This window comes from Panthera onca, chromosome C1, assembly GCF_046562875.1.
Source record: "Panthera onca isolate mPanOnc1 chromosome C1, mPanOnc1 haplotype 2, whole genome shotgun sequence".
NCBI lineage: Eukaryota > Metazoa > Chordata > Mammalia > Carnivora > Felidae > Panthera > Panthera onca.
The window spans coordinates 73222093-73235658 of record NC_138346.1 but is presented as its reverse complement, the minus strand read 5'-3'; the positions used below and the strand labels follow the sequence as shown (position 1 = coordinate 73235658).

The 13566-nt window shown below is 41.1% G+C and overlaps 1 pseudogene; it reads left to right on the top strand.

The window, feature by feature from the left end:
* The first annotated feature begins 2298 nt into the window (after positions 1-2298).
* On the top strand, positions 2299-4195 carry LOC132670986 (tetraspanin-17 pseudogene; annotated as a pseudogene).
* Positions 4196-13566: the final 9371 nt, after the last annotated feature.

The following is a 13566-nucleotide window of genomic DNA, read 5'->3' as shown; positions in this document are numbered from 1 at the left end:
GCCAAAAAAGAGGGCCACATATATTAGGAATAATGCAATCTATCATACCTTCTAAGTCCCTTTTAATGTTATATTCTCCTCACTGCCCTCCACCCTGCAATTTACTAGTTGAAGGAATTGAGTCATTTATGCTGTAGAATTTTCTGGATTCTGGATTCTGCTAATCTCATCCTTGTGGGGCATTTGTTTAACACATTCCTTGGTCCTTCTATTTCTTCTAAATCTGTAGTTAGATACACAGGCATATTCAGATTCAGGTTCAACTTTTTGGCAAGGATACTTCCTAGGTGGTCATGTGTGTCATTATTATCTCTTGCTGTGTAACAATCATCCCAGAATGTGGTGGCTTAAAACATTATTATCTCATGACTTCTGTGGATCAGGAATTCAGACAGGGAGCAGGGGATGGCTTGTCTGCCTAATGATTTCTGGGGTCTAGCTGAAAAACCCAAAGACGGGACTGAAATCACCAAAGGCTTGACTGAGTCCAAAGATTCCTTGTTCAAGCTGGTGCAATCACTTGGTTGGCAAGTTGCTGTTAGTAAATGGGTTCTCTTCTATGTGGGCTTGTCCATAGGGCTGCTTGAGCATCCTGACAACATGGTGGCTGACTTCCCCCAGTGTGACTGATCCAAAAGACCAGTGTTGAAGCAGCAATGTCTTTTATTAACGAGCTTGTGAATTCGTACACTGACATTTTAATTGGTCAAAAAAATCAGCCTTTATTCAGTGCAGGAAGTCTATACAAAGGCATAAATACCAAGAGAGAAGGTAAATTAGGGGTACCTTGGATGCTGGATACTATATGCATCGAATGGCTTTTGATGTTAAAAAAGACAAGTAGGAACAATCTCTAGCATACTGTGTAGGACAATGGTTTCCTAGCATTTGAGATGTCATGGTCCAGTAGAATTTCAAGGGAAAAATAAGGCCAAAATGGAACTACTAGATCTTTATTTTGCCATGTAAAGTCACTCAAAAAGAGTAACCTGTTAATTCTACCACCATTATTTTTTTCATTTTCTTGAAAGCCTTTTTTTTATATAGAAATACATTATCTCAGAGTACAAATTATCATTTTTGATGTGGAGCAAGGAGAACTGCTTCCCAAATGTACATTGAGAACCCACTTGGAAAACATTCTGTACTCAAGTTGAGGATTCACATACTCTGTCATCCAACATTTCCACTCCCAGCTGTACACCCTAATGAAAGGCATACATGCACACACCAGGAATCATGGACAAGAGTGTTCATACCAGTATGTTAATCATAGCCCTGCATTGGAAACAAACCAAATGCCATCAACAGTAATATAGACAAATTGATATGCTTCCATTTACATTAAGTCCCCAAACAAGCAATACTAAAGTGTAGTGCTTTAGGGAACATACTTGGATGAAAAAAGTGGAGGAAAAAAAAAACAAGCAAGACTGTGATTGTGATAAAGATCAAGTTATGGTTACCTTTGTGGGAAGGGATGATTTTCTGATTTTGAAGAGACACGGGTGGAGACTGCTGAGGTGCTGGCAATGTTTAATTTATTGACTTTAGCGATGGCTACACAGGTATTGCCTTGATAATTCATTAGGCTGCACATTTTATGCTTTTTCTGTCTGTGTGCTATATTTTACTACAAAAAGGGCATTTTAAAAAGGAAAAAAATTAATCTTTTTAATTAAAAATTGTAGCTTTAGGAGAAACTTCTTTTTAAAAAGACCATCTATTCTTGGAGTGCCTGGCTGGCTCAGTCAGTTAAGCATCCAACTTCGGCTCAGGTCATGATCTCACAGTTCATGGGTTCGAGCCCCTTGTCGGGCTTTGTGCTGACAGCTCAGAGCCTGTGCCTGCTTCCGATTCTGTCTCTCTTTCTCTCTCTGTCTCTCTCCCTCTCTTTCTGCTCCTCCTCTGCTCATGCTCTGTCTCCCTCTCTCAAAAATAAATAAACATTAAAAAAAAATTTTAAAGACCATCTGTTCTTTCCCAGCTCCATCATCCCTCCACCCCTTTCTCCGCACGGGATGTCAGCAGGATCTCTGCTAGTTCCAGCACTGGCAGCTTCACACTAGAGACTCTCATACACCCCTGACTCAGCAGAGCGGGAGTGGATGTGGTTATGCACACACACGCACACACGCAGGAGCTTCCCTCCCTATGCTTCAAGAAGAGGAAGTACCTTTGCTCCTTTGTACCGGGTTGGCAAGAAGAAGGAATAGCCTTTCCTCAAGAACTCTGCAGTTCCCCAAAGGCATGCCCTAAAAGCTCCCCACTTCTTCCTCCAGGGCCTTCTGGGCAAGAATGAGGGCAGACTTGCTGGCTCTTCTGACAGGCATTGTCAGCAAGACCCTGCAGGCAGCCCTCGTATCGGAAAATGCTGGACTAAGACCTGTGTAGTGCTTAATGTTGTAGTTCTCAGCAGTGGACCTGAAGAGCCCATTTTGGTACTGGGCACTTTATAGCATCCTGTTACACTCATACACTGTTGATGGAACATCTATTACATGCCGGGCATTCTGCTAGTTGTTTACATTGTGCAATGCCTTATAATTTACAATATTTGATTTCATTTTCATAACAATCCCATGAAATAGATGAGTGCTATCCAATCATTTCCACTCTCAAAGAGGCCATTGAGGCTCCTAAGGTTTCAGTATCTTATCTGAAATCACTATAAAGGGCTAGCCATACCTCTGAATGCTTGCTGTACCCAAAGCCCACTTGGCAGAAAAGAAACCCTGTGTGGTTCCTCAGGCAAAGTCTGTTTGATGTTATCTCCCGACCCACCCCCTACTCCCGGTCCACCGCTGATTTTGCCAGAAGACGAGTGGCCTGAGAAAAGACCTGCCCAAACAGGAATGATGGTGATTAGATAGATTATTAGATTATGTCAGAAACATTTTGTGAAAAATACAAGGAAGCCGTTGTTATGATAGAAAAAGCTAAAAGACCCCAGAGATGAGAAAGTTGTGCACAGATACCATTAGGCAGTAGAAATCATCAATAAACAGGGAGTATGAGTACAAGTAACGTTGACTGTGAACAGAAAATGAATTATCTATTTGATACCAACAGAAAGTGAGTTACTTGAATGGTACTGGCAGGAGCATTAAAACAAAGATTTCAGTGGACTAAGTTCCCATAATGATGGGGAGCAACACTCTTGTTGTCAGGTGGACTTCCTCAGGCCTCTGTTGTTCAGTCCAGGTGGACTTCCTCAGGCCTCTCGTTTTTGTTGTTGGTTGGTTTGTTTGTTTGTTGAAAGATTGAGCAGACGTGGGCAGGTCAGATCTGAATTTTGTACTTCTGGTGCCCGGAAGCCACTGCCACCCCGCTGGGCCCCCGGTAACTCTGATCCAGGGCCACCTGTGGAGGGCCAGGCAGTGGGCTGCCTCCCGAGCCTGACAAGCACCAGTACTCTCGGGACCCAGAGATGGGCTGCTACAAGTAGCTCTTCCTGTTTGGCTTCAACATTGTCTTCCGGGTGCTGGAAGCCCTGGTTCTAGGCAACAGCCTCTGGGCCTGGGGTGAAAAGTGGGTTCTCTCCAAAAGCTCGGTGCTGACAGATCTGGGAGGCCTGCACTCCGTGTGGCTGTTTGTAGTGATTAGAGGCGTCATGGCAGTGGGCTGTGCCTGCTGCATCCGGGCACTGTGGGAGAACACCTTCCTGCTCAACTTTTTCTGCGTTCCTAGGCCCCATCTTTTTCCTGGAGCTGACAACAGGGATCCTAGTCTTCGTTTTCAAGGACTGAATTCAAGACCAGCTCGATTTCCTCGGAAACAAAAACATCAAGGCCTATCGGGACAACACTGATCTCCAGAACCTCATTTGCTTTACTCAGGAATATTGGTCTTGCTGTGGAGCACGAGGGCTTAATGACTGGAACCTCAATATCTATTTCAACTGCACCGACTTGAACCCCAGCCAGGAGCGCTGCGAGGTGCCCTTCTCCTGCTGCATCAGGGACTCTGCGGAAGATGTCCTCAATGTACAGTGTGACTAGGATGTACTGCTCAGACTGGAGCTGGAGCAGCAGAGTTCCGTCCATACCAAAGGCTGCATCGGCCAATTTGAGAAGCGGCCACAGAACAACCTGAATGTCGTGGCTGGGCTCTTTGTGAGCATCACCCTCCTCCAGATCTTTGGTCTGGCCCAGAGCCTTGTGAGTGACATCAGGCAGTGGAGGCCAACTGGTGAGGCTGCCACAGTGGCCATGGCCACTGGCCTGGCCTCCCCAGGGATACCCCCGCTTTCCCTGACACTGTGCCCATGATGGGCATGGCCACAGGTGTTTCTGCTTGGACCTGAGTTCCATAGGGAGCTTGAGTGTGGGTATGCTGGGCATACGTGGAAAAAGCTGTGTGCCTCTGCCTGTGCTGCCTGTCCTGGAGCTGTGTGCACAGAGGGTGGGTATGTCTATGTGAATGTGCACAGGGAGCCACCGTCTCAGCTATTATTGTGTGGTGGGCTCTCCCGGGGACCAGGAATGGCACAGCTCAGAGGGTGTGGACTAGTGGGGTGGGAGGGGTCTGCGGTGTCCAGCCAGGCTGGGGCACACCTCTCTGTGCATGGCTATGCGGGGCAGGTCTGGCACCTGCTGTCGCTTGGAACACACCCTCATGCAGCTTTAGAGCTGTCTTCTCTACTAGTGTGACTTTGACCCTGCCAGGAACCCACTTCAGCCTCATGTCTCAGATTCTAAAATAGATCCAAGAGGGGTGCCTGGGTAACTCAGTCTGTTAAGCATCAGACTCTGGCTCAGGCCATGGTCTTCTGGTTCATGAGCTCCAGCCCTCATCGGGCTCTGTGCTGACAGTGCAGAGCCTGCCTGGGATTCTCTCTGTCTGCCCCTCCCCTATTTGCACACTTCCACGTGCGTGCTCTCTCTCTCTCAAAATAAATAAACTTAAAAAAATGAATAAAACAGATCCAAGAATTTCCTCTCCCTTCCTTGTCTCTCAGTGATGGCTACAAACTACTACTCAAATAAAAATAAACAAAACCTTGAAAACCAAAAACAAACAAGCAAGGTTTGAGCAGATGACCAAGCTGTGAAGACAATGATCAAGGAAGCCTGAGTCTAGTATATATATAGCAACTAATATATCTTATCAGATGGCAAGAGGAAAGCCTTTCTTCCAAAGTACTGATGGAAAGTAACACGGAAGATAAGAAAGTTAGAGAAACAATCTAGGAAGTCTATAATCTGATTAACAGGAAAGAGAGATTAAAAAAAGAGAGATGCGTATGGCATATCTGCACATAGGCCAAGAACACCAAGGAAAAAGAGAAGAGTCTAAAAGCTTTAAGGAAGAAAAAACAGGGATGCCTAGGGGGGCTGAGTCAGTTAAGCATCCAACTTTGGCTCAGGTCATGATATCATGGTTCATGTGTTTGAGCCCTGCCTCGGGCTCTGAGCTGACAGCTTGGAGCCTGGAAACTGTTTCCTATTCTCTCTCTCTCTCTCTCTCTCTCTCTCTGCCCCTCCCCCACTCACACTTTCTCTCTGTCTCTCAAAAAATGATGTTAAAAAAAAATTTTTTAAAGAAAGAGAAACCAGGTGACACACAAAGGAACAGGTAGGAGATGGCACTAAACCTCTTAACAGCAACACTGGATGCCAGAAGACTATATATATATATATATATATGAACAAAAATATATCAGTTAACTTCCAGCTAAACTGTCAATCAAATTTGAAGGAGGAATAAAAGTATCTTTAGTATCTTTAATCATAGAAGGTCTTGAAAGATTCACCTTCCAGGTGCCCTGTCTCAGGAAACCACTAACGGCTGGGCTCCAGCAAAATCAGTGTGTAGACCAAGAAAAAAGATAGCATGGAAGGAAACAGAAGCCACAAAGGGAATCCCCCCACATGGGGGACACCTAGAGAGCAATTACTCTACCTTGAAGCGGGATGATGGCAGACTTGGAGAGGGTGGTCTCCAGAAAAATGATGATTAATACAGTTGAGAGTTTGGCAGAATTTGTAGCTTTATAAATTCTCATTGATCTATCCCTTTGTATTTCATTATCTTAATTACTATACCTTCATGTTATGATATCTAGTAACACAAGAACATCCTCATTATTTTTCCTTTTCAAAATTTTCTCATTTGGGTAAGCTAGACATTTTTTTTTTATGTTTATTTATTTTTGAGAGAGAGAGTTGAGTGGGGGAGGAGCAGAGAGACAGAGACGCAGAATCCGAAGCAGGCTCCAGGCTCTGAGCTGTCAGCACAGAGCTGGATGTAGGGCTCAAACCCATGAATGGTGAGATCAACCTGAGCTGAAGTCGGAAGCTTAACTGACTGAGCCATGCAGGTGCTCCCGGAGAGGCTAAACATTTAAATTGTAAAACAAAATACACTTTTGGGGTGATTGGGTGGCCCATTTGGTTAAACATCTGACTCTGGATTTTGTCTCAGATCACTTCACACTTCTGAGTTGGAGTCCCACAGCTTGGAGCCTACTTGGGATTCTCTCTTTCTCCCTCTCTCTCTGCCCCTCCCCTGTTCATGTTCTCTCTTGTGCGTGCTCTCTCTCTCTCAAAAATAAATAAACATTAAAACAAACAAAATACACTTTTGAGTCCATGAAAAATATTATTGAGATTTTTATTTTCAATTTTTCATGGCAGTGTAATAGGATTAATGTTTAGCTGGTAGGTACTGCTGGGTTCTTCTGGTTGTTTTTGATTAGCAACCATTTTGATTACTTGACATCCATGACATACCAACTTTAAATATTTTAAAGTCTCTGTGGCAGAGAATTGTAGCTGGCCATATAGTTTCTCAACTTTACTATATTTCCCAGTATCTTCTGCAGGTCTCTTAAATGAAATGCAAGCAGAAGCAATGAATGCTTCTGCTCCTAGGCCTGGCCAATGAAAGTTTCCAGGCTTATCCCTTCATGCTCTCTCCTCCCTCCTCATTGCTTAGAATGGTGATGGCAACAACCAGAGTCACCTTAGGATATTATACAAATGGCAGAGACCCTATAATCCTGAATCCCTGAAGAACTATGTAGATAAGGGCTATGTGGGCAAACACTTCCCATCCCTCTAGTCCCACCACTATTGACAGGGAAATCTGCTTTGAACTGTGACAGAACAGAAAGAAACTTACTGTCCTTTTTTAAAAAAAAAATTTTTTAATGTTTGTTTATTTTTGAGAGAGAGATTGAGAGAGACAGAGCACAAGAGGTAGAGGGTTAGAGAGAGAGGGACAGAATCTGAAGCAGGTTCACTGTCAGCACAGAGCCCAATACGGGGCTCAAACCCACAGACTGTGAGATCATGACCAGAGCTAAAGTCAGACGCCCAACCGACTGAGCCACCCCGGTGCCCCATGAACTTATTGTCTTTAAACCATGGAAAATTTTTAGTTCTATTTAGTCTACCCTACCCAATATGATGACTAGATAAATGTTATACTTTTAAGGGCAATTTTATAGTAACCTATCAAAATAGTAAAAGCAGAAATATTTTGATGCAACAATTTCATTTATGAGAATATATCATACAGAAATACTTAAATAAGCAGGTAAGGTTTTATGTACTAGGATGTCCACTGCAACATATTCACAGTAACAAAAAACTAAAGATAACTCAAAGGTACATCTTTATTTTATTTTTAGATAGAGAGAGCACAAGTTGGGGAGAGGGGCAGAGAGAGAGAGAGAGAGAGAGAAAATCTTAAGCAGGCTCCACAATCAGTATGGAGCCCAATGTGGGGCTCTATCCCACAACCCTGGGATCATGACCTGAGCCAAAATAAAAGAGTCTGACGCCCAATTGATTGAGCCACCCAGGCACCCCTGAAAGGTACATCTTTAGGGAAATGCTTATACAAATTATGTTGTAAGTATCCAATGAAATGCTAGCAGCTATTAAAAAGAACAAGCTATGGGGTATGAGGATAAATTATGTCCTTTATATATTAGTAAATAATAATTTGCCAACAATATCCATAAATTTTCTGGGTTTTATAAAATAAGTATATAAACATATCTAGTGAATAAAAGTATAAGTATAAGTATAAGTATAAGTATAAGTATAAGTATATATAAGTATATAAACATATCTAGTGAATAAAAATTCATTATATATACTTATATGTACATAGAAAATGGCCCGGAAAGTTACATATTAATCTATTAATAGTGATTACCTTTAAATATCAGTAGCACTGTGGTGATTTTAAACAATGTCCACAAGTACTTCATTATTCCTCTTTACAAAGGTGTGGCCCAATTTCCATCCCCTCAAATGTGGCCGGATTTAGTGTGTATGATTCCAGAGATTAGGTTGTAAAAGACATTTGACTGCCTCCTTACTCTGTCTTTCGGATCATTTGCCCTTGACACAGCTAGCTTCTACCTAATGGAAACACCTAGCAGCTCTAAGGTGAGGTATTGACAAACTGAGACCCACCAACAACCAGCACTGATTTGCCAGGTGTGTGAGTAGATCCTACCTAGGTAGTGGACCCTTCAACCCCAGGCAAGCCTTCAGGTTACTACAATCCTTGCTGGCATCCTCATGGCAATGTGTGAGAAACTCTGAGCCAAGAACCACCCAACTAAGTTATTCTGGATTTCTGATCCACAGAAGCTGGAAAGATAATAGATGTTTATTGCTTTAGGCTCCTAAGTTTGGGGGGTAGTTTTTTATGCAATAATAGATCACTAAAATGAGTATGAAGAGAAGTGGGGGGAATAACATTATTTAAAAATTTTTTATATTAAAACAGTTTTTTAATATCCCTGTTCATTGTTACATTTTTATAATTAACATTTGTAATTTTTAAATAAAAGCATTTTAAGTTAAAAAAGGCAACCTTTAAGGAAAAGTAGTAGCCCATCATTTGCTGGACCTAGAAAGAATACATGTTTCAAAAAACATGTTGGAAACTCTTTCAATGACTAGCAGAAGTGACTGTATAATGTAGAGAAATGGGCCAAAAATATAAAATATCTGCTTCTAGTGATATAAAATATAAGACTTTGTCAGTGATCAATCATTATTATGTTTTTCTGCTTGAAAATTACCCCATCATCCCTGACTTGCAAAGGAGAAAACCACAGAAGAGCATTTCTCTCTGTTGTACAAATGTTTGTGCTTGTGTTAACAAAGGACAAAGAGCCCCTTTCTGATTTTTTTCCTTAGAGAACCAGTACTTAAACTTGCTTCTTTGATTTTAATGCTAATGCCCCTAGTTAAAACGCCAGTTAAAAAAGTTAAGTATTTAACATCTGCCACTAGCTCATCACCTCCATAGCCTTCCTCTGGGTTCTACCCATTTGAACTTTAGTATGTTTTTTGCTCACATCATTTCTTCTCTTCTTCCTAACTATTTTATCCCTGTACTCCTTGGGTAAACCCAACAAATCAGTCCAGCCAGGTTGCAAAACAAAGACTCCCTAACAAAACCATTGAGTTAATGACTTCTCCTGTTCATAGTTAATTCCTATTGAGCTAATGGCACCAGGGGACTGATGTCTGCATCCTGTGGCAAATATTCCCATCATTTCTTTGTCTCCACTTAAAAACATTCTTTAGCGCTTACTAGGGTTAAGGGCCCCAGAGTTCTGTATGTGAGTATTGTATGTATTGCTATGTGGATTTTATTCATGTACCAGATTTTTTAAAAAGTGAGTGTTAATCTTTTCTGTTGTATAAAGTAAACCTCCGCAATTTTCCATATGTAGTGATACCATCGAGGGAGAAAGGAGTGTAAGAGAAGAAGGGGAAAAGTCATTAAAAAGAGAATGTTAGGCTATGACAAAGGAATCTGGACCTAGCCTGACTGTCTGAAAAGCTAAACTAATTGTTCAACTTGAATTACATCATCAACCCAAGTTGGGGTGCTCAGGACATTCCAGTCATGGCTATTCCAACTAACCACCCAAGTAGTATAAAAACTGCTCTCAACCTGTTCTTGTTTTTTTTTTTTAGTATCCAGGCCTAATTAGCGTTCAGGCAGGAACTTGACACCTATTTGAGTCACTTAAAATATGTTGGTAAAATTATTGTCCCGACATCCTCCCCTACACCTCTTTGCTAACATAGTCAAAGCATCCACTGTAACATTCCCGAAAGAGAGTGGAGATCTTTACTGTTTTGACTGTGGAAAGCAGGCCTTTTGGATACTGACTCCTTTATGGTATCATTTGGATTATGGTGCATAAATAAGAATGAGATGAAGTCCAAATAAACTGACTCTCAAATCCCCATGCTTGTATGGATTTATTTGGTCCTTTGATGTATTTTTTGTTTCTCTGTTGGAATGTTTCAAATATACACTTAAATCACCCATAGAAAAGGCTGCTAATGTAAATGGACATGTATTTAGAATGGGCTGTCATCTTAACCTTCCCAGGGATGCAAAACCCATAAAGCACAAAGGGTCAATTGGAATTACCTCTTCTGTTTCTTCTTTTAAATATGAGAGGTTGCAGAGTTCAGAGTGCCCTTTCCCTCTCGGCTCTCTATTTATTCAGGTGACTCAAATTTTGGCTGTTATAAGGAGGGGTTGACCCTCAACCCTAGGACACTCTTCTTCAAATTGAGTTTTAACTTTCATGGCTTACTTTCATGATTATTTTAAGACTACTAGTTGAGTCTTTGATACTTTATCTTCACAGTGTTTTCCATTAAAAAAATCTATAGGAATATAGGAGTGTGTAATCTGAAGTATTTGAACTCATATTGTAAACGCTCTTTAAGCTAAAAAAATTTTATCAGAAAAGTAACACTAAAGACAAATTGAAAAGTAGAGGGGAGAAATCATCTGTAATGATTCAAATACAAGTGCTGCTAAAAATAGACCTACCTAGAGGTGAGGTAGGGTCTTGACCCAGCCAAGCACATCGAGGTTGGTATATTGAAACTGGTGCATACTGGCTGCTTAACAGCCCTAGAACCAAAGCCTCTGAAAAACTGTACAGATTGCCTTTTACATGTAACATTTTATGGCAAGCATTTTCAAGTAAAGTCTTCATAAGAGAAGGAACGATATTCCTTCAGGTTTATAATTTTTTTTAGAGTGTGCTTAGAAAAGTCAAAATCTAGCTATATTATATCAACAGCTTCAACTCTGGTTGAATACTTAAGGTCTTACGGTTAGCTATGTAGGAGAAATGAGACACAATGTGAAAACTATTTTAAAAGCTTAAAGGATCATCCTCTCTTTGCTGAAAATTACAGCCCTCAAAGAACCAGGTCAGCTCATCATTCTCTGCCTGAGACTTCTAGGTTGAATCAGCCTCTCTGGCATGCTTGAGTGCATACTTCACTGCAAAATGGGAGTCCTTCCCAAAATTACTATATTCAGAGAGGTAACAAAAAATATATAATGCTTATAATGAACTTAACAAAATTACTCCCACTTTAGGGATTAAAGAGTAAGATTTATGTAGTAGCAAATAGAGCCCTCTAAAGCAATTGGGCATCACCCTGAGTAATAGGAGGCATTCTGGAGTGATTACTTGAAGGAACAGAAATAGCATAATGCTGCCTGTCAATTTTATGGCAATGTCTGTATGACCCACTTGGCGTCCCTAATATCTCCTTCTCCATAATCTAATTTTAGTAACTTTGGCTTCTGGTCTTGTGGGATTGAGTTGCAGATCCTTGGTCAGGTTAGTTCACTTTGTCACCTCATTGTGACAAAGAATGAGGCCACAGAAGTATGGACAATTTGGCTTTGTGGAGAGAAATATCTCTTAACAATAAATCTTTTCTTTGCTCTCTGTTCCCCTGTTCCATCTGACCCCCTGCCCCAAGGCTTGGAGGTTGTAAGCAACTGAACATGTTATATCGGGAGGCTTAGGGAAATAATGGAAAAAGCACCAATTCTGGAATCAGACGAAACTGAAATCAAGTCCACACATTAAATGGGATTCTTGGAAAAATTACTTGATCTGTGTAAGCCTCAGATTTCTCATCTGAAAACTAAAGTTAAACAATATCAAGGTTTGTTGTGAGAATTAGATGACAGGTATACAACACACAACAGTAGGCAGGTAGTCCTGTCAGTAATACTCTCTCTCTAGTGTCATTAGTGCCAGCTCATGGTAGGGTTGCACTTCGTGGCCCATTTTTGGTTGTATGGGGCCGTGAAACTGGTTCTAGCTAAAGAATTGTGAACAAAAGTGACGCATATTGGAAATTGCCAGGGTAAGGCCCTTTCCTTTCGACACGGTGACAGGTAATGTTCAAGGTGAAGGCTGTTCTCACAGCTTGAGTTCAATGGCTATCATGAGAAGAATGTCCCTGCTGACCCATCAAGGGTGAATAGAATAAACAAGGAACAAATTTTGGCAATTTTAGCCACTGAACTTTTGGTATTATTACTGCATCATAAGCCAGCCTGTCTTGTTGCTTTCCTCTACTTGAACAACAAAGTAGAAAAACTCAGAGGAGCATAATTTAGGATTGTGGAGATGTCTGACAGGTTTTCTGACTTCTCCCTGGTCTTATGTAGAAATTGTATTTTCAGACTGAAGCTAGAAATAGCTCTTCTGGTGTTGGGTATGGATCCATGTTTCAGTCCAAGTAGAGGAAGCAGAGCTTTGAGGGCAAGCTATTTATGGTGTCATAACTGACACTTGGGGAAATCTTGAGAAATCTCCTAGGACTTTTATGTATTGCACATTTACTTACGGGCAAATCAACAAGGTTGTACTCTTCCTACCCCTACTGCCAGTCTTCCTTAGAAAGCATTAAAATGTTGTTGGGGCGCCTAGGTGGCTCAGTCAGTTAAGCATCTGACTTCAGCTCAGCTAGTGATCTTGTGGTTCGTGAGTTTGCACCCCGTGTCTGGCTCTGTGCTGACAGCTCAGAGCCTGGAGCCTGCTTTGGATTCTGTGTCTTTCTCTCTCTCTGCTCCTCTGTCTGTCTGTCTTTCAAAAATAACATCAAAAAAAAAATTTTTTTTAAGCATTAAAATGGGGCGCCTGGGTGGCTCAGTCAGTTAAATGTCCAACTTTGGCTCAGGTCACGATATCATGGTTTGTGGGTTCGAGCCCTGCGTTGGGCTCTGTGCTGACAGCTCAGAGCCTGAAGCCTGCTTTGGATTCTGTATCTCCCTCTCTCTCTGCCCCTTGCCTGCTCACACTCTGTCTCTCTTTCTCTCTCAAAAATAAATAAACATTAAAATTTTTTTTTTAAAAAAAGCATTAAAATGTTGTTGAGTTCCAAAGAAACAAATCTATTATATCCATAAATAAAATAAAGACAGTATCCCTTGGAAAGGAACATTTCTTTTAACAAAATAAAATTTAATTTTGAAAAAAAATGTTAGCCAAAATATTTAAATGTCCTATTTCCTTCCCCTCTATACAATTACTACATTTATCAATAAAATCATCTCTTCAGAGGGATAGTTGAATATAACCTAGTAGCAATAAAAAAAAACTGCAATAGAATGGCAAATTTTATTTTAACAAATGTTATTACAGTCAGTGTCTCTGAATAATGAGAATGTTACCAGCCCTCATTGATAATGGAGGATTTTATGCATTATTTACCTATTAACTAAATTCCAGACTAATAATGGTGAACG